Genomic DNA, 18,470 nt, shown 5'->3' on the forward strand with positions numbered 1-18,470 from the left:
CCTGGGCCTTGGAGCACAGTGCAAACAGGCCGAGTGCCGGGGGGGGGTCCACCCCATATTGCAGGCAGGCCCACACCAGGCCAGTTTCCCACCTCTGCCAAGCGTGAGAGACGCTATCTCCATTGGATGACCAATGTGTTCAACGCCTACACCTGAGCAGGATCAGCCAGCGCCCTAGATCACAGCGATGAGCAAGCCAGGGGCCCGGGGCCCCGCGGCTGCCCCTCTCAGATGACCCAGCCTCCGCCTCCTTCCTCTTCCAGAAAGATCCTCAGCACTGTCGACCCCCATTCCCTTTCCCACTCCCCCAATGCCCACCCACCAGGCTGACTTTTCTCCCTTTCTTTTCTCTTCCCTCCTTCTTCCTTCCTTCTCCCCCCCCCCCTTTATTTTTCCTTGCTTGCTTGCTTGCTTGCTTTTCTCTCTTTCCTGCGACTAGTGGGACTTTGAGCTCAAGGCCTTCCACTCTCCCTTTGCTTTTTCACTCAAGGCAGATGTTCTACCACTTGAGCCACACCTCTACCACCTGCTTTTTGCTGGTTAACTGACGATAAGGGTCTCCAGGACCTGGGCTGGCTTTGAGCGACAAATCCTCACGTCTTAGCTTCCTGCATAGCTAGGATGACATGCGTGAGCCACCAGTGCCTGGCTCAAACTCTTCCATGGCCTCTGTGGTCCAGGGCTGTGGCCTGTCTCTGCGGTAGCACTTGGGGCTGCTGGATGAGTTGCGAGGCCGCAGGAACCCGGCACCCTCAACCCGTGTGTGAGCTTCATTCTCTCCTGCAGCCCCCCGCCCCAGGGGACAGAACGAACCAGCAGTCCCTGCACTCCACCATTACCATTATCCTCTCGTAAATGGTCCAGAATGTTCCACAGAGTCCCTGCCACAGAGTTTCCCTGACTTTTCCTTTCTCCTGGATGATTTGGCTGATTTTATTGTATTCCCTGCTGGGTTTTTTTCTTTCTTAGTCCAACTGAACCGTGTCTAAGTTTTTCCACGATTTAACACGTAAACAAGCCCCCACCTCCCCACCCCAGTCCTCCCCACTCCACGGCATTCCCATTTTTTTCTGGTCGGGAGCCATTGTCTCCTTGGGGCGCTGCCCTTTCCCATTGGCATCAGCAGCCTGCCTTCTTTGAAGAGCCGTTTATAAACAGAGACCCAACGCTTGTGGTCTCTTGGCCTGGGACAGCCTGGCTTTCTTGAGGGTCAGAGTGGGAGCCAAATCCGGCTGGGTGGGGAGGCCGGGGCAAGGCCCACGCATGTGAGTCACTGCCCTCTCTGATCCTGCACAGAAGGGCCCCGAAGCCCGCTCCTGGCCGGGATACCCCAGCCACTCAGAGCCCCGGCCCTGGAGCCAGATGGCCTGGATTCCAACCAGACCTCGTGGCTGAAAAACCACACGGCCTCCGCGAGGCAGACTGCGCTGCTCTGACTGGTGGCGTGGGGCAGCCACCCCGCGAGCCTCCTTTGAAGCTGATGGTACCGGGCAAGTCTCACAACCGTGCTGGCGCCCGAGAGGTGTGGCCTAGGTGTTCATTAACTAATAAATCTGTCCATGTGACCGTCTACACAGAAGAAAGCAGAAATGCCTTACATCGCCCAGCATAAAGGAAGCGTGGAACAGCCACCCCACGGAACGTGCTGGACCATTGGTGGTGAGAGGTGTGAGCATGAACACTCAAAGCATTTAGGTGTGCACTCAGGCAGGCCGTAGTAGGACAAGCTGGAATCCCAGTCCCGAGGCGGGAAGATCATGGAGTCCCAGGCCAAAGCCTGTAATCCTAGCTACTCAGAAGGCTGAGATGTGAAGATCGCAGTTCAAAGCCAGGCTGGGGAAGAAAGCCCACGAGGCTCTTACCTCCAATCAACCACTCAAAATCCAGAAGTGGGGCTGGGGCTCAACGTAGTAGAGCGCTAGCCTTGAATGAAAGCGCTCAGGGACAGCGCCCAGGCCCTGAGTGCAAGCCCCACAACTGCCCAAACAACAGCAACAACTGTCAACCACGTCCTCGACCCCAGGTGCCGGGCCAGACAGCATTGCACAGGACAGGCCTCTCACAGCCCCACGCCTGTCATGGCCACGTGAAAACGGCCACACGACAAGTCCGTGAGCACCGCTGGGTTCCAACACTTGATTCACACAAACAGACCCGTGGGCCCTATCATCCAAACCGTGCTGTGAAAGTCTGCGAAAGGGCTGGCAATGTGGCCTAGTGGTAGAGCACTTGCCTCGCATACGTGAAGCCCTGGGTTCGATTCCTCAGCACCACATATATAGAAAAAGCCAGAAGGGGCACTGTGGTTCAAGTAGTAGAGTGCTAACCTTGAGCAAAAGAGCTCAGGGACAGGGCCCCAGTACCCAATTCAAGCCCCATGACTGACCAAACAAAAAAGAATACAAGGACCTGAGTTCAAGTCCCGGTACTGACAGACACACATAAAAAGCAAGCCAGAACCACCCGAACTGGACTGAACTCAATACCCACCCCCATGTTAAGGGAGGCACCACTGGGGGAAGCAAGAGCCCCACAGGGCTACAGCAAGACAGGCTCAGAGGGACAAGGTCCATCTTCCTCCCAGCTCCTCCTCCCACCTTCGCTGGCACTGACCCCTCTGCCTTCTCTGTCTAGCTACAAGCATGTGGGCACTAATGCCCCCCAGGAAGCCGCCTAAGATTTCTCAGGGGATACAGGACTAAGACCTAATGCAGCTAAATACCAACCAGGGTCACGGGCACAGAGGAGGCCTGGACCACACACAGCTCACGAGACCTACTGTCCATTGTTAAACCAGAAGGATTAACTTTTTAAACAGATAAAGATGTTGAGGTTAGGTTCAGAGTGGTTAAGTAAACGGAAAAGGTCACACAGCATGTCATCCGGCTGCCTGGTCCACTCCATAGAGCAGAATCTCCTCCGGGGCTTTCAATTGTCCCCACTCTGTGGAGCTACGGGGTGACATTCAAGAGCTGAGACCTTCAGAGCCCTTCCCCGGAGTCTCCTGGCGACGGTTAACAGGCTGTGCAGATTATAATTAGTCCGTGCCTGTTCCTGCCAGGGCTTGGTGGCGCCCGGTTTATGATGCAGGGGCCAAGGGCACCGCCTCAGGGCCAACTTTCCTTCCTTCCTCAGCGTGGCTCAGCGTGAAGGGTTACCTGTGGGGGCGGAGGAGGGGGGGCTCCCCTGAGGTCCCCCCACCTCAACCCTCACCCAGCCCACCCCTAGGCTGTGTCCTTAAAGTTTTATTGAACATGGCACACAGCAACGTTCCCTGGCTTACACGTGCGTGCGGCTGTTTCCTGCAACAACGGAGAGCAAACACAGTATCACAGTCCTGTGACCCCTGGACACGGCTGTCCCCCTCCACCTGGGTCTGTGTCTGCGTGGGCCTGAGTTGGGGCTGGGACCCCTCTCCATCTACCACCCGGACAGCTGGGAGTGAGCAGGAGGCTGTCCTGGGACTTGGGGCTCCTCAGTCGCCCATGTCCCCATGAAGGAGATGCTGGGGTCCTGTAATGCTGCCTTCCCCAAATTTCTGCAACTTGGGCTTCAGGAAAGCCAGGCTGAGGGAGGGGCACCCAGGGGATCCCCCAAGCCACTCTGTGGGGGGGGGGCAGAGGGAAGGCTGCCCAGAGGTGCACTTGCCCGGCCCCCGAGGGCCAGACTGGGAACCCCAAGCTCTGCTCAGCCATCTGGGTGTCAGGGGGCCCTGAGAGGTGGGCACCCCACATTCTGCTGGGATAGGCGCCCCGTGCACTGTGACCCCTAGCTGGTGCTCACGTGCTCTGGTCATGGGTCGTTTTTCATTTCACCCAAGGAAACATCAATTTCATTTTAAAAGGAGACAAAAATAATAATCTTAACATTACATAGAAACCCAGGCTCAGCACCAGGTGCTGGGAGCTCACGGTGGCAGTCCTAACTATTCAGGAGGCTGAGATCCGAGGATCAGGGTTCAAAGCTAGCCCAGGCTGGGGTATCTGTGAAACTCTTATTTCCAACAAACCACCATACTGCCAAAATGGAGCAGTAGCTCAAGGGTAGATGGCTAGCCTTTAATGGGAAAACAAAAGTAAGGGGCAGCACCTAGGCCCTAAGTCCAAGCCCGAGGACCAGCAAAGAAAGAGAGAGAGAGAGAAAGAGAAAGGAAGAAAGAACAGAGGGAAAGGAAGGACGGGAAGGAGGGAGGCTACAAGGCGTATCTGATACTCTGTGGATACTGTGGCACGTTTGCTCCTGTATTCTGAGGGACAGAGTGGGAAGAGGAGGAGGGCAGGTGGGGAAGGGAGGGCAAAACAGGCAGGGGAGGGGAGGGGAGAGCTGCAGAGCTGTTAACTGAAGATCAGTACCTTGGTGAGATGTGCTCCAAAACCAAATCCAGGATGGTTCCCAAACACCCCTACCCATCAGAGTCTCGAGGACATCTTCCCAAAGACACAGGTAGGAGCCGCCCTTTGCAAGGTTTCTAATCAATCAGTCAGGTCCATGGTGGAGCCCTGGGTGACACAAGACCCCCCCCACCGCCCCCAGCCTCAGAAGGATGCAAAGAACAAGCAAAAGGTCAGGCAGGAAGGACAGAGGTGTGACAGCCACACAGTGCCCTGAGCTAGGGAACCCCGTTCACCTCATCACCCATGGGTGGCCTCAGGCCCAACTCTCAGAGACCTGATCTCATCTAAGCCCCAGGCTGTATCGAAGAGGCCCCCCAAGGTTCAGGGTAGGATATTAAGATGTACAACGCCCACTCTTAAGTGAATTCTCTAAGAGAAAATTCTTGCATGGGTCCCTTGACGGTGACAGGTCCTGGGAGAGCAACAGTGACAGAAGGAATGGATGGGTGGCCCCCATTCATTCCCCACCCCTCACCCCCTACTTTAGAGGCAGGGTCCAGCTAAGTAAGTGGCCAAGGCTGGCCTTGGACTCGAGATCTTCTGGCCACCGCCTCCCAGATGCCATCTGCGCGGTCCCCTATTCCCTTTGACAGGGATTCCATCTTTGCACGTGGACGTTGGCTTGGCCGGCTGCTCCAGCTCAGCACGCCTCCCAGACCGGCCGGCCAGGGCCTGGGCCCACGCCAAGGGCACCTGAGCCCCAGGGCTGACTCAGCAGCCGCTGGGCAGATTCCAGAATGTGTCGAAGGTGGAGGAGACAGCAGCGATGTGCTCCCCCCAGCTCCAAGCTCTAGGGAAATGGGTAGTGCCCCAGGAGCCGGGCTGGAAGGCGTGGCTGCTCTCTGACAGGTGAGTTACAAGTTATCTTGCCACAGGTGGCAGAACTGGGGTCCCCACCCAGGCCTATCAGATTAGATCAGCAGCTGAGAGGAAGGCAAAGAAGAAAGCTGCCGCTGCTTTGCATGGGGAGAAAGATGGCCAATGACGCCTCGCTCTATGGGGTCAACTCACAACCCTGCTGACCCCAGACCCCCACGAGGAAGCACAGGCCCAGCAGCAGGATAAGGGGACCCCCCCCCACCTCCCACTTCACAGAGAAGGGAGTTGACTGTGCTCCAGAGAAAGCCTACAGGTGTGGTAGTTAGTGAACAGCTATAGTCTCAGCTACTTGGGAGGCTAAGAGAGGAAGGCTTTCAAGACCAGCCTGGACCTCGGTTGTGAGACTGATCTTAAAAAGTGAAAGTTACCTCACTGCTGGTGATTTACACCTGTCATCCTAGCTACTCAGAAGGCTGAGGTCTGAGGATCATGATTCGAAGCCAGCTGGGGCAGCAAAGTCTGTGAGACTCTTTATCTTCAATAACCACCAGAAAAGCAGAAGTGGAGGTATGGCTCAAAGTGGTAGAGCACTAGACTCAAGAGAAAAAGCTCAGGGACAGCATGTAGGCCCAGAGTTCAAGTCCCACAACAAAGAAAAAACAAGTAAACGTTCTTAAAGGGTCTTTCCAGAACCGGGGCCGCCCCCTCCTCAGTCTCCCTTTCTTCAGGCCATCTATTGGCTTCTGTTTGCAAAGCCCAAACCCTAAGGCTAAACTCTAAGAAGGCTTCAGGACTTCCACATACATAACTGGAGAAGGGCAGATAGCAAGAGGCTCTAACTACTGTTTTGTTTTGTCATTCGCAGGGCTTCTTCCACTGAAGGCTTGGGTACAGTCTCTAAGCTCCTTTGCCCAAGACTATGGTCCTACCACTTAGAGCCACAGATCCACTTAAGGTTTTTGAGTGGTTAATCAGAGATAAGAGTCTCTCAGACATTCCAGCCTGGGCGGACTTTGATCTCGGCCTCCTCAGTAGCAGGGATGACTGGCGTGAGCTACCTAGCCCAGCTTAAACACTGTTTTTGCTAAAAAGCAGAGTACTTGGGCCCATAAATTACCTGGAAGCAGGATAAAAGCTAGGTGCCGGGGCCCTCCCTTCCATCCGTGTCCTTCAATCGGAGCCATTCTGTCCTCTGGTCTCTTTGTAAGTACCTGGGACCCCAGCAAGAACAGGCTTTACAGTTAAGCGTCTTGTGACGTAGTCAAACTACTCCTCCATCAGCGACGTGTCCTCTTATCACATTACAGCACAGGCAACGCTGCCCCCAAAGAAAGAAGACAGACGCAGCAACCCAGGACAGACAGACCACCCTGCAGGCAACAGTGGCAGGTTTGCGCGGGACTCCTTCCGAAAGGGACATCTCAATGTCTCCTCCAGAGACAAAGTCTGAGACAAGACCAGCCAGGCACAGGGGGCTGCCCGCATTGAAGGACGCATGCTTCTCTCCACGGGACCCAATTCTTGATCTATAAAACCCAAAGCTCCTGGCGGCACCCACGTTTACGTGTTTACAACGTGTACACGCATCCCATACACTGTGACTTTGTCTCCTGCCACCTCACCGAATGCATCCCAACAAGATTTTTGCTTCTTTTTTCATTGAAGTGTGTGTGTGTGTGTGTGTGTGTGTGTGTGTGTGTGTGTGTGTGTGCTCCAGACCTTGCACTCTTGCCCAGCCTTTTTACTCATGGCTGGCACTCTAGCCATACCCCCAATTCCGGAACAATCTCCCTTTCCAGGCCTCAGCCTGTCTCTTTCTTTGGCACACGGTGGGGGAGGGGGGGGGGAATGGCTGGACCTGACTCGTAATTCCTGGTCTGGGGTCGACACCCCCAGTTCCAGTCCTGAGTGTCAGCAACTACTACCCACTACCCACTAGATTGCCCCCACAGCACGGGACAGGGCAGCGTGGGTCCCGCCCCGGCCCCGCCCCCCAGGGCCCATGTAGCCAGGGTCAGTAGGGGGAGGAATGCAGCAGCCCAGCCAATGTGGGTACGAGGCAGGCGGAAGGGCCCCGGAGCCCTGCAGCAAACGCGGGCTCGCAAGGCAGGCGCGGCTCCAGCTGCCGGCTCAGTGCCTAACCCCGCTTCTTCCTGTGGCAGATAAATACAGGAACTCACAGGGCCATCCTCTTCTGCTCCCTTCCCAGCACACACTGTGCTCACGATGCCCCGCCAGGGCCTCTCCTGGGCAGCCACGTGGTTTTGCCCAGAGGAAAGAGGTTACCATAGACGCCACAGGACAGAACTTTTGTTAAAAAAAAAACCAGAAGATTTTCTACAGTTATTCCCGAGCAACGTTGGGCTTGCAATCTACAAACACATAAATAGGCAAGTTATAGAAGCCGGGCTGGCTGGCTGCCTGGTATCGGACAAATGGCGGACGACCTTGGCCGCACCTCACCGTCTCACGTGCCACCGGGAACCACCCGCCTGTGCTCACAGGCTCAGCAGCTAGAGGTGAAGTGGTGGACGGAGAAGAGCGCGTGGGTGGAGGAGGTGGGGAGCCGGGGCTCCTGGGTGGGCCCTGCCTCCCACAGGCCTTCGGTATGCCAGGGCCCTTGGCATGAGTCACAGAAGGGGTTTCCTCTGAAGACTAGCCTGGCGGGGGGGGGGGGGGGGGGGGGGTTTGCAGAAAGAGAACCAGATGCCTGGCTGGCTTCCGACCGCCAGTTTGGGCACAAGGCATCACGGATAAAGGAGAACGCAAAGAAATGAAACATAATAAATACAAAGAGGACCAAACGCAAAAAGAAAATCAATCAGAGCCAGGAAGCAACAACACCCAAGCAGAGCAACGGCTGTCCTCCTTTTACATCTTCAGTTATAAGAACAAGAGGCAGAGACAGAGGCTGGCGGCTCATGTCTGGAACCCCAGCTACTCAGCAAACTGAGATCCGAGGATGACAGTTCAAAGCCAGCCCAGGCAGGAACGTGTGTGAGATTCTAAATTCCAATTAACCAGCAAAAAAAAGGCGGAAGTGGAGCTATGGCTCAAAAGTGGTAGAGCACCAGCCATAAGTGAAAAAGCTAAGAGAGCATTCAAGTTCAAGCCCCAATACTGGTGCATACATACACAAAAAGAAAAATACAAACATGACCACTGTAGCCCCTAGCTCAGAAACCATGAAGACCCCAGATAAGAAACACCACCACTTCTTTGTTTTGTTTTGTTTTGCCAGTCTTAGGGCTTGAACTCAGGGCCTGAGCACTATCCCTGGCTTCCTTTTGCTCAAGGCTAGCACTCTACCACTTGAGCCACAGCGCCACTTCTGGCTGTTTTCTATATATGTGTTGCTCGGGAATCGAACCCAAGGCTTCATGTATACAAGGCAAGTACTTGACAGTAGGCCATATTCCCAGCCAGCCCTACTACCACCACTTCTTATGTGAGGAGCAGGAAATCTTCTCCCCATTTTTTCCTATTTCTTTCTATCTTATCCCTTTTACTAAAATAAATTCTCTCTAAACTTCTACCTTCTAAGATTGTCCACTCAAGGAATCTTAGAAGCACCCAGCCCAACCCACCCATCTTCGTTGGCATCCGTTCATTGCTCACCCACGCTCATTCCACAAACACGGCCAGCTCCTGTGAATCCAGACACAGATAGAAAACATTCTTGGAGCTGGGCACCCGTGGCTCATGCCTGTAATCCTAGCTGCTCAGGAGGTTGAAATCTGAGGTTCACAGCTCAAAGCCAGCCTGAGCAGGAAAGTCTGTGAGACTCTTAACTCCAATTAACCAGCAAAAAGCCAGAAGTGGAACTGTGGTTCAAGTGTAGAACACCAGCCATGAGTGAAAAAGCCAAAAGACAGTGGCTAGGCTCTGAGTTCAAGCCCTAGGACTGGGGGAGACAGAGAGAGAGAGAGAGAGAGAGAGAGAGAGAGAGAGAGAGAGAGAGAGAGAAACATTTGGGAGAAAATTGCATCTCTATTGAATTTTTCCCTCCATTATAATCTTCTAAACAATCTAATACAACAGCTATGTGCACAACATTTACATCGTATAGGTACTAGACATAATATAGAGTACACCTTCAAGTATTACAGAAAAGCCACACATGGTAGTATACGCTTGTAATCCTAGGACTTGGGAGGCGAAAAGAGGAGAACTGTGAGCTTGAGAGGCCAGTCTCGGGCTGCAAGGCCAGACCTTATCTCAAAAGGAGGAGGACGAGAAGAAGAAAACCCTCAAGCATTCAGGAGGATTATGTGGGTTCTGTGAGGGCATTTTATATAAATGCCCTGAGCCCCATGGGTTGTCTTTGGGGTGCTGGTGGGGGGTGTGGAAGTATGGTTCTGGAACCATGAATGCCAGGGGATGGGTTTACACGGGGGGCAGCTCTTAGGTCTAAGTTCTGGGACGCACAACATCCCTACCCAGAGTGTAATTACCAAGTAACTCCCGTCATTTCCAAAGGTAAGTGCTAGAGAGACAATAAAAGCTGGAGATAAGACAGGCTTATTGGCCGGGTGTGGTGAGGTCCCTTAGGGGCTGGGACCGTGGGCAGCACTGCCCCGGGACTGAGCGGATTCCCAGGCCGTGGAATGGCCTGGGAAGGGAAAGGAAAGTGAGAAGACCGCTTGCTTTGCTCCCCTAGAGCTGGGTCCCAGTGCTGTGCAGCGCCTTACATCTGGACTGGGGCTCTCCTCTGTGTCCTGAGAATATTAAGGACTCCCCAGGGGCGGGGTGGGGGGGAGGAGGGGGGGGAAGAAGGTGAGCAGACACCTCTCTCCCGGCAGAGAGGATGTGAGCATGAATAATAAGTCACAGATAAGTAGGGAATCCAATTAAGTATCAACATCAAAGTGCAAGAACAGGAATCCTGAAGAATCTTCCAGAAGGTGCAATCTAGGTGCACGGGAAGTGAGGATGCAGGGGAAAGGCTGATAGAAGAGTTGACCCCCTTCTCACAGGTGGGCAGGTGAGGAAGGTCTAGGTGCCTGGGTTTTGTGAGACTCAGAGGTAGGCCAGGCTGCCTGGTCCTTCCCCACCCCACCCCCAGCTGTGACCTGCCGGGCCTGGGGGATGGGCACAAGGCGGAGCCGCTCCTGTCCCCAAACCTGTGCGGCCAGGCTCTGAAGCGAGGAGGAGTCGCCTGGACTTCCAGGAGCCCTGAGATCCTTCTCCCCCCACCCCCCACCCACTGCCTGTTCAGAGCAGGAAATGGAGGCTGGCCGCTGAAGGACAAACGGCTGCCCCTCCCCGCAAGGAGGAGAGGCTGACCCCGTGAGTCAGCCTCCTGTATTATTCAGCAAATGTCACTTGGGAGGGACTCAGCCCTTCCCAGATCTCAGAATCAACAAGCTTCATTAGCGTCCAACAGGGACCAGCTTGGTGATGATGCCCTCCCCTCCCCCACGTCATCGTGATGCCACGCCACCGGCCGCAAGGACACGGACTTGGCCTGGGAGTCAGGAGGTCTGCCATCTCCAGAGGCCCAGCTGACACTGGCCCCTCCTCGTCCCCACAACCTGGGTGAGAAAATCGGACAGGCTCCCCACATCCAAAGCCCTGTGTGGATGGCCGTCAGGGTAGGTGCACACACACAGCAATGTATGAGACCAGAGGAAATTTGCTGCTTAGTCTGGGGTCCCAAGCATCTCATTATGTTTACTGCATGGATTTCCAAATCGGAAATACTTCTGAGATGGGCACTGGTTGCCTCACGCCTGTAATCCTAGCTAGCCACTCAGGAGGCTGAGATCTGAAGATCGCGGTTCAAAGCCAGCCTCAACAGTTCAGTCTGTGAGAATCTTATCCAGCAAAAAATCCAAGCATAGAGCTATGTATGGCTCAAGGGGCAGAGCATCAGCTCGATTGAGAAAGCTAAGAGAACATGCAAGGCCCTGGGTTCAAGACCCAGTAGTAACACACACACACACACACACACACACACACACACACACACAAAACCTGACCCCAAGCATTTTGGAAACAGGACACTTAGCCTCCTCTGCCGTCTGAGCTGTCACCGGTTAGAAGACAAAGGGATCCTTGGGTCTGTGACTAAGCACAGGACACACGGGGCTGGGACCTGGGCTTGGGTCCCTATGCCCAGTGAGCCAGTGGGAAATGGCCAGCCCTGTATCAGCAGAAACCCAGACTGGAGCCTGCAGTCCTGGAACCCCTGGCCCTCTGAGCCCCAGCCAGGTACCTGTGCAGGCCAGAAAACAAACTCCGTGCAAGGGGCAGCGTGGCGGGGCGGGAGCTGTCACCTGCAGAACCTCCCTGCACGTGACAGCTGGGAAGACCCGCCCCAGTGTTTTCCAGACTTCCCAGAGGCCGGCCCCAGCTGGGCTGAGCTGGGTGGGGTGGCCTGTAATTTCAGCTCCAAGGAGTGCAATTACAACAGCACACCCGAGAACAGAAGGGCCTCATCCTTTCCCATCGCCCCCTGGGCGGGAGTGCTGCTCCACCCTCAACCTGCAGAGGCCCAGGGGCGAGGCTAGCCTCCTTCACCAGCAGGAATGTGTTAGAGGGTGGAGCTAGCCCACAGGTGAGAAAGATCAGCTCTCCTATAGAAGCACTCACAGGAAAGAAGATGCTAGGCACTGCTGTTTCCTGTACAGGTATGTTTTGTCTGTTTGGTTTGGTTTTGTATGTGTTAGTACTGGGGCTTGAACTTGTCCCTCAGTGTTTCCACTGAAGGCTGGTGCTCTAGCATACCCAGCTTCCAGCTCTTTGCTGATTAATTGGAGAGGAGAGCCTGTCAGCTCTGTCTTCTTGGGCTGGCTTTGAACCTTGATCCTCATCAAACCCCAGCCTCTTGAGTACTAGGATGACCGGCGTGAGCTCTCCTCTGGCTTTGCACATTGAAGACGAAGGAGTCAGCTTCATCTCGGGTAAGCGGGGGCAGGGTCCTCCCGACAGCCACGCACGGGTGCGGCAGATTCGTGTTCCTTGTTGACATTACCCGTTCACGTTTCTCTCCATTGTTAACCCAGCAGACTGGTCCAGATGGCCCAGGGCTCCTCCCCGCTCACGCATGCCAGGATTTTATGATTCAGAAGGACGGCTCATTAGCCATTGGGACGTAAAACATCCTGTTGATCCTCTGAGCCCCTGCATCACTAAGGCACCATTGCTGTACGATTTGGAGAAGAGGGCGATTAGGACTCCCAAATGAAGGGAATTCGTGTTTATTTTTAAAATCCCGCCAGATTAACATTTGACTCCAGTGGAGGAGACGGCTTTTCTAAGAGACAGTGCAAGCATGACGGATACGCAGGCAACTTCGGTGTTCTCTGCACTATGTAAGACTTGATATAATGGAATGTGTGTTTCTCCTATTTGTCAATGAGGAAGCATGAAAATATCTGCAAGCAACACCCATAAGCCCTTCTATAAGCTGGAGAAACACCCCAAAGTGGATCCTACGGAGAGCAAAACAGGCTTCTCCGTTTCCCCAAAGAGCCATGCCGATTTCACATAAACCGGCATGGGCAGGGTGGGTGTGGTGGTACAGGCCTATAAGCCCAGCACTTGGGAGGCTGAGGTGGGAGGACTGAGAATTGGAGGCCAGCCTGAGCTACACGGTGATACACAGTGAAACTCCTGGGCAGAACAACAACCACACACAAAAAGTTCTTAACTTTGCAAACTAGTATCTACTGAGAAGACAGACAAGTAGGAAGAAACAATGACAAAGACCTTCCTTGTAAGTGTCTCCCCCTTCTTCTCCTTCCTCCCCCTCCCCTGTGGCGAACACCGACACCCGTGATTGCTTCCCACCATCCACTCCTTACTTCTCAGCTGTGACCCCGCCCTTCAGCCGTGGGGATTGGGGTCCCATTACAGCTCCAGGCTCCCTCACCAAGCCTCAAAGACAGATTCCCGAGGGAGGGGCAAGGGGCACTTTCCTTATTCCAGCCTCTGCCCCTCCTGAGTTCTGCTTCTTGGTGCCCAGAGCTTACAGATACTACAGGAAGGGAATGTTCTGGATCCCTTTCTATTTTTTCGGTGGGGCCTGGGATACTGATCTATACAGTTTATCCAGTGATTCACATGTTACATTGTTCTCTGTGTGTGCGTGTGTGTGTGTGCATGCACGCCTGTGCTAAGACAGGGCTTGAACTCGGCACCTCCCGCTCTCCTTTAGCTCTTTGCTAACTCTACCACCACTCAAATGCTACGTTCGCTTCCGGCTTTTTGCTGGTCAGTTGCATAGAAGGTCTCAGATTTTTCTGCCCAGGCTGACGGTGAACCTCGATCCTTAGATCTCAGCCTCCCAAGTAGCTGGGATTAACAGGTACCAGGGCTCAGCTTGTACCATTGTTCCTGGACCATCCAAAATAAACTGGGTGCTATGATACAGCGCATCAAACCAAAGGCCCCAAGTTCAAATCCTGACCCCACTACCTCTAGCCATCACACGGTTTTTCTCCTCTTCTGCAAACAGGCCAGCAGCGGCAGCCTGGTCACCTGTCAGTGTCACAGGAGGTGAGAGGTGGCAAACCTAAGTCGGCGCAGTCACTTCTGAGTGCCCCCCACCCCGGGGCTCCTCTCCCAGTTCTCCCTCCTGCAGTCAAGGGCTCTGCCTCAGTCCCTGAAGGACCCTGAGGGAGGTGATGTGGAACCACTCACCCCCAGACATGGAGACAGCGAGGCCAAGAGGGAAGGGAGAGAACTGGGGGGACTCAGATATCCAGACCTGGGCCCCCACACCCTAAACTGTGGCAACTGCCCACCACTGCTGTATCTGACACCTTCCAAAACGCTGCTCATAGAACATCTTAAAAGAGATGCTACAGCACCCCATGATACCCCCTTTTCATAGGGAAGGGCATCAAAGCTCCGGCAGCAGGAATGGACACAGGTAACCCGACCTGGCTACACCCATCCCTAGCAGCTGGGCGGTGCAGGAGGCCCAGCTGCCTTTAGGCTCTCAGAGCCTCTGAAGTCCTTCGAAGACCACATTGGACCCGCCCAGCGCTTCCCACAAGAGGACAGGCAGGACCCCCGGCAGCCCCAGCCCAGGCCCCTGCATCACCGGCCAGGCCAAGGGGCTGTCCAGGCTGGGCCAGGGGCACAGCCAGGGAGCGCATGCAAAGCTGGGGGTGTTTCCATGGAAACCCAGGGAGCTCCATCCTCCCCGGGAGGCACCTGCAGGCCAGATGCCAGCCCCTGCCCCCGAGTGAGGGACAGGAGCCCAGATCCCTGTCACCCCCTCGGGTCACAGGACAAGATCCAGGAATCCAGAAACAAGGCTTGCTCCCCTCCCCCCCTCCGCCCTCCCCACCCCTACCCCGGCCTCTCTGGCTCTGGGAGAGCAGCGGGCTTGGCACAGCTGCGGCTGTCAGCACCGCCCTGTTGTCCTGCCTGAGGAATGTGCAGACCCACACGTGTTGGAGTCCCCCACTGGGGCACAGTGAACAGGAAACGGAGCAAAACAGCCGTTGGCACAACTGTGCCCCTCCTACTCCCAGCTCCCGACCCTGTGGGCTGTTGGCTCCCCCAGATATGAGCTAGACAGACAGACAGACACAGACACAGACACAGACACACACACACACACACACACACACACACACACACACACAGAGCTCTGGGTTCTGCTACTGGCTGTGCGACCTTGACCAAATCACTCCCTCTCTCTGGGCCTGCTTCCTCTCCTCTCAAGAGATGAATGAAATGGTCCCCAGCCAAGCTCAGGAAAACGGTGACAGCCAGGCGTTCGTGGCTCACACCTGCAATCCTAGCTACTCAGGAGTCTGAGATCGGAGAATCAATTTGAAGCCAGCCGGGGCAGGAAAGTCCATGAGAGTCTCATCTCCTACTAGCTGGCAAAAAGCCCAAAGTGGAGCTATGGTTCCAGTGGCAGAGTGCCAGCCTTGAGCCAAAAAGCTAAGGAACAGCGCCAGGCTCTAAGTTCAAGTTCCAGTAGGGGCCCAAAATAAACAAACAAACAAATAAAAAAAACAAAAGCGGTGACTGTGACATTCTCCCTTGCTGGAAAGAAAAGTCACTGCCCCCCAACCATAGGAGCCCGGGCATCGCCCACCGGTGTCAGCCCCTAATTCCCGGAACTGACCAGCCCGGCCGGGATGAGGGCGGGCTTGAGCCGTCGATGGGGAAAGGGCCCCAGGACCACCCGGGGCCAGAGCTTCGCGGCCAAAGTGATGACACGAAGCCTTTCCAGGGCTGAAGCCGCCGGGTGCTCTGCCGGCTCCTGGGTTAGGGGTCAGGAATCTGAAGACCCTCCCGGGAAGTCAGCGCCCACCTGTGTCCCCTCCGGCCCTGCCCGAGGCGGGAGGGAGGCTCAGAGGGGCTGAGCCGCAGGCCCCAGGCTGCACAGGGAGGAAATCTGGCGGGCAGGGTGGGACTTCCCCCCCCACCGCGGGCTCTCCAGGGCACTACCCAGTGGGGCGCCTGTCCCCAGGAGGGGGTGGCCCTGGCCGACAGGGGGTCTCCGTGGCCCAGGAGGGGATCGCCATGGCCGAGAGGAGGTCATGGCCAGGAGGGGGTCATGGCCAGGAGGGGGTCTCCATGGCCGGGAGGGGGTCTCCATGGCCGGGAGGGGGTCTCCATGGCCGGGAAGGGGTCGTCATGACCGGGAGGGGGTCGCCACGGCCGGGGGGGGCTCTCCAATGCCGGGAAGGGGGTCGTCATGGCCGGGAGGGGGTCTCCATGGCCGGGAGGGGGGTCTCCATGGTCGGGAGGGGGTCTCCATGGTCGGGAGGGGGTCTCCATGGTCGGGAGGGGGTCGCCACGGCGGGGGGGGTCTCCATGGCCGGGAGGGGGTCGCCACGGCCGGGGTGGGTCTCCATGGCCGGGACGGTAGTCTTGGCCTGCACTCCCCACCGAAGCCGATACGCGCCGCGGGCGGTGGGAGCAGCTCCCCCCCCCCCGCCCCCGAGGGAGGAGCGCGCGGGCCCATGGGACCTGGGGACCCCCTGGCGCGGGGACCCCCGGGCCTCACCCGCCACCCTCCGGGCGGTGAGAGGAAAGGCGCCCGGATTTCGCAGCGGGCGGGGCGGTACGATTTGAACTAGAAAGATCCCGCCCGCCAGGCGCTGTCACGCAGCCCCCGCGCCTCCCCGGCTCTCTGGGTCCCCGACCTTCCGCGCCGCCGACCCCGGGGTCCGCACCGGGGGTCCGGGGGACCAAGCCCGCCCCCCTCCCACCCCATCGGTCCCGCGTCCCGGCCGGCGTCACTTACCGGCCCGGAGCGCAGCGCGGAGCGTGGGGCGCGCAGGGGCGCGCGGCGGGGCCCGGCCTCCTCCTGTCCCGGGCGGGGCGGGGCGGGGCGGGGACAGTGACCACGGGACACCGGGACACCCGCCGCCCGGCCCCGCCCCGCCCCGCCCCGCCCGCGGACCCGCCGGGAGCCCAGCCCCACCCGCCGCCGTGCGTGCGCCCGGGCTCAGCGCAGTGCCGCGGCCGGCCGAGGAGCTGCGCGTCCCGGAGGCCACGCTGGGCAGGAACACGGGGAGCGGAGCCGGGCGGGGCGCAGACGAGGCCCAGGGCACCCTCCACGCCATCGCGCCCTGCCGGGGGCTCGGGTCGCCTCCCACCCACCGCCTGGAGCCCCAGGGACCCGAGTGTCACCCACACTGAGGACTTGACTCAAACCCCAGCCCCAAGATGTGTGACTCGTGTCTCCCCATGCGCCCTACATGCCCTCTGCCCACCAGGGGCTCCCGTCCTTTCACTCTGTACCGGATTGTTGTTGTTATTTGTGGTAGCCGAAATTGAACTCGGGGGGCCACATACTCGCTAGGTAGGTGCTCTGCCTCTCCAGCCACGCCTCCAGTCCTGTTTGCTTTTAGTTTGTTTCCAGACAGTATCTCTCCCTTTTGCCCCAGCTATCTGGAAAGCAATCCTCCTGAATTCCAGTGTTCTGAAAAGCTAGGATTACACACATGCACCATGACACCCCACCAGTTTTTAAATCTTATCTGCCTCTGGGCTTCGGCACTGCAGTCTTTGGACTGGGGCTTGAACTACACCTCTCACCAGACTTCTACAATCTGATGGCAGCAGCTCCTCACACTTCCGTCTCTTCCCTTCCACCAGCCCCAGCGGCCATTCAACCACACTTTGAGTGCCCAGGGCCTCCAGTCCTGATGTTCTTGAAAGCAATACAGATTTGCACAATTGTTTCTGCCTCCTCAGGATGGTACCATCCTCGTGTGGCACTGGTTACACCCTTGTCTTCACACCTTACGTGTGGCCAGCCAGGGGCTTGATAACTGCTTCACATGCACATTCACAGCTTCCAAGAGGGCTTTTCGTGTGTGTGTGTGTGTGTGTGTGTGTGTGTGTGTGTGTGTTCTGGATCGGGAAAGGGGCAAGAGAATTAGCTGCAACCCAGGACTAACACAGGGCTGGACTTAGCTTGAATTCGAATGCCAAGGGGTCAGCCATGCCTTGTTTGGCGTGTTTGGATGTTGCTTATTAAGTCATAATTGTGCTGAGCTGCCATGGGTCCAATCAAAGGGCCTCTCCTGCTTTGCCTACGACCAGTTCCAGGTGTCTGTTCTAGGCTTGTCATGCTGATTGCCTCACTGGAATTGCCGCAGGCCCTGGAGTTCCAACCTCCAGGCAGCAGGTTCACACAGTGAGGAGACACTACTAGAATCCTCCTGTGTGGAGAATGCTCGGGCTTTCCCGGATGCTTTCCCAAAGCAATCCCTTTGCTGTCAAATCTCTGCAACAAGTCAGGAAAAGTTTAGTTTTGTTCTTTGAAGGAATCCAAGGCGCAAAGAAGCCAGGGGATTTGCTCAAGGACGCAGCGAGCCCTGCCAGGGCTCTGGGAACTCCAGGCCTCCCACCCCATGGGAAGTCAATGTACAGCCTGGAGAGAGGTTTGCATGGTGTGTCCCAATTTGCAGCTTGAGGCTGGTTACTCATCTTTGGTTTCCTCTTCTGAACCAACGGTCTGCTAACAGGAACTTCCGTCCTATGGTTTTGCCTCCAGCAAGCTGTGATATTAAGACTGTAGGTCTGATATGCTCACTACGGTCTCCACTACAACGCTCATCCTCTCCTACCAAACACATCCTGAGGTCTAGACTCTAGACTCCAGGAAGATGGGGGAGAATGAGGCAGAGATCCCCATGCCCAGAAGGTCAAAGTGAGACCAGGTAGTGAAACGCAGAGGGGCTTGCCCCGCCTGTGGCTAAGACACCACAGCACCACTTTCAGAGCAGCAGAAAGATTCAGGGACAGCTCTAACTGTTGCTTATTGCTTAT

At 56.3% G+C, this 18,470-nt stretch overlaps 1 protein-coding gene across 5 annotated transcripts in view; it reads right to left on the bottom strand.

Moving 5' to 3' along the window:
• The window catches only part of Syne3 (spectrin repeat containing nuclear envelope family member 3), a 51,167-nt gene extending 34,685 nt beyond the window's left edge, over positions 1-16,482 (bottom strand). For 3 of the 5 annotated variants that reach the window (XM_048362208.1, XM_048362205.1, XM_048362209.1), the window contains exon 1: positions 16,435-16,482. The gene's annotated coding sequence lies outside the window, so the exon portion shown is untranslated. Of the gene's footprint in view, positions 1-11,807; positions 11,854-11,942; positions 11,960-16,434 lie in introns of those variants that run through there. The other 2 variants (XM_048362207.1, XM_048362206.1) reach the window with 2 other exon arrangements.
• Positions 16,483-18,470: the final 1,988 nt, after the last annotated feature.

The sequence above is a fragment of the Perognathus longimembris genome, chromosome 14 (assembly GCF_023159225.1).
Source record: "Perognathus longimembris pacificus isolate PPM17 chromosome 14, ASM2315922v1, whole genome shotgun sequence".
NCBI classification, from domain to species: Eukaryota; Metazoa; Chordata; class Mammalia; order Rodentia; family Heteromyidae; genus Perognathus; species Perognathus longimembris.